The following is a 2,993-nucleotide window of genomic DNA, read 5'->3' on the forward strand; positions in this document are numbered from 1 at the left end:
TATGGCATCTCATCTTTCAGATTATTCCAACAAATAATTTCAACCATTTCTTCTCAATTATTTCAACAAAGAACTTCAGCCATTTTTTCTCATCCTTCAACTGTTTCAGCAATTAATTTCAGGAATTTAAAGGCCTTCAGCATATCAGCAGCCACACGCATTTTCAACAGGAAATGCATTTCTGTAGTTGTGTGGATGTTGTAAAGCACCCACACTCTGTTATCCTATCCTTTTTTATGGTGTGGATGCTGTGAAGCATCCACGCTATGTTATCCTGGCATTTATTTGTGTGGATGCTGATGCAGCAGCCACACTATTGTTATCCAATTATTTATTATTGTGTGGATGCTGAGTAAGCATCCACACTATTGTTAACCTCTTTATTTTTCTTATTGTGGTTTCTTTTGAAGCCCATGTTTGACTGAAATCTGCTGTAGTGTCCTCAAACTGCTGAGTCACTTAATGATGCACCTATTACTTTTACACACACAAACAGCAACAGAATAACATGCACACACAAAATAAACCCCAAACATATAGAATCAAAGCAATACAGTGATGTGCAGTAACACACACGATGGTGCAGTGACACCCCCCCCCCCCACACGCCACACCCGCACACACACAGGCCTTCAAAATAAGAGCCCTGCAATATTCAGAAACAGCTTCAATGTAAATGTTTTAACAACTGAATGTCCAGTTCCTTTCAAAGCTAAGAGCTTTGCTCCTTGTCATTGTCAGCTAGTTTATCCTGTCCTAGCAAGACACACCACACAGCACCGCCAATCAGACCAGCACAGGCTGGAACGTGCTTGTGGTGGAAAGATGTTGTCAGGACATTCCAGTGTCACTCTGAAGGATAGTGCATATTGAATATAAGGAACACATTCATGCATCTATTCAGAATTTTTCTAAACTTCATACCTTTCAAAATATTTAGCTTTATTCAGAAAAATCTTCCCAATTCAAATGAATGGGAAAATTCTACTTCAGCATACTTTCAGCTATTTCAGGTATCAAAATATTCAGCTCCTCAAGGACCTTCAGGCTTTTGTTCAGAATTTTTCTAAACATCACAATTTTTAGACTAGCTTTATTCTGAAAAATGTGTTACATTCAAAAGAATGGAGATATTCTACTTCAGCATACTTTCATCTATTACAGGTATCACAATGTTCAGCTCTTCAATGACATTATGCTGCTATTCAGGATTTTTCTAAACTTCACAATTTTTAAATATTTAGCTATATTCTGAAAATCTTGCCCCATTCAAATTAACGGGAAAAGCTCCTGATTACAAATTAAGCTCACACGAAGGCCCCAAACCGTGTCTGATTCTAAAAATAAAAGCCCTTGATTACAAAGTAAGCTCACATGAAGGCCCCAAAATGTGCCGGATTTTCAAAATAGAAGCACCAGATTGCTAATTAAGCTCACATGAAGGCCCCAAAATGTGCCTGGATTTTCAAATTAAAAGTCCAGGTTACAAATTAAGCTCACATAAATGCCCCACAATTTCCCAGATTTTCAAAATAAAAGCCTCTGATGAAAAAAAAGTTTTCAAGGCCCCAAAATGTGCCAGATTTTCAAAATAAAAGCCTATGTTGCAAATTAAGCTCACATGAAGGCCCTAAAATGTGCCAGATTTTCAAAATAAAAGCACCTAATTTACAAATTCAGCTCACAGGAAGGCCCCAAAATGTGCTTGACTTTCAAAATAAAAGCCCAGTATAATAACTGAACCTCACATAAAATCCTGGAAACATGCCAGATTTTTAGCTTTAGCTTTATTCTGAAGATTTTGCCCCATTGAAATGAATCATACTTTCAACTATTTCAGGTATCAAAATGTTCAGCTTTTCAAGGCCATTCATGCTTTTATTCAGAATTTTTCTAAACTTCATACTTCTTAAAATATTTAGCTTAATTTTGAGAATTTTGCCCCATTGAAATGAATGGGAAAATTTTACTTCAGCATACTTTCACATTCTTCAGAAAAAAATTTGGAGATAATCTTACAGTCGGTGCACCGGGACTGTTTGACGAAGGCAGCCATTCCTCCTCCACGAGTCTGGGTCCTGTCTGAAAACAGAGTAACAATCCGGAGTTATTGCCTCATTGGGTGTTGCTTTCGCCAGCCATGTTTCACAAGAACACAGCAGGGAGCAGTCCCATATGTCCTTCTGCCTGAAAATCCGAACATGGAGTTCAAGTTCAATTTATTATCCAGAGGCTGGACATTTGGGAACAGTATAACCAGGAGGGTTATCCTATCACTCCTAACTAAGCACCGGAGCCTCCGTTCTGTAATATTTGAGTCATATGAACTTAAGCTTCCTTTCCTATTTTTTTATCCCTTACTTATATGTATCACTATTGCATTGATGACTGTTAAAACTGCTTAGTATCTCCTGTTAGTTTGTTAAAAGAATGTGTCTGCACTTTGAAGTTAACCAAATGTCCGGTATTTACTGTTCGTTCATTAGGGTCTGTGCATGCAGGATGTCTGCACTTTGAAGTTGACCAGTTGTCCGGTATTTACTGTTTGTTTGTTAGGGTTTTTATAGACAGGATGTCTGCTTTTTGAAGATAACGAAAAGTTTGTGTTTTGTTAGCTGCCTCCTGACATCACAACACTCCCACACAGCATTTGATTTGCATATTTAGTAGCTGACGTAAAGCAGAGGTTGGCCTGCTCACGCCTATGGCCAATAGCATTAGGATATGTGTAAGTCCAACCTCTGTCTGGGGCGGTTCCCACCCACGAAGATAGATGGAACTACAGACAATAGTCGGGCACTTTTTAGTAACGAACTTCCTGCGGAAGTTCTGTCACTCTGAGCCCAGTGCCGTAAAACTTGACATGTGACCAGACTTCGATTAAATTTTCTGCTGATTTTATACAGTCCTCTTCTGTCTTCACTTCTTGCACATTCAACTAAAGAATTGGGTTTAACTGTTCAACTCCTCCCCGTCTGCCACGTCTCCATTTC

This window comes from Monopterus albus, unplaced genomic scaffold (assembly GCF_001952655.1).
Source record: "Monopterus albus unplaced genomic scaffold, M_albus_1.0 scaffold65.1, whole genome shotgun sequence".
Taxonomy (NCBI): domain Eukaryota; kingdom Metazoa; phylum Chordata; class Actinopteri; order Synbranchiformes; family Synbranchidae; genus Monopterus; species Monopterus albus.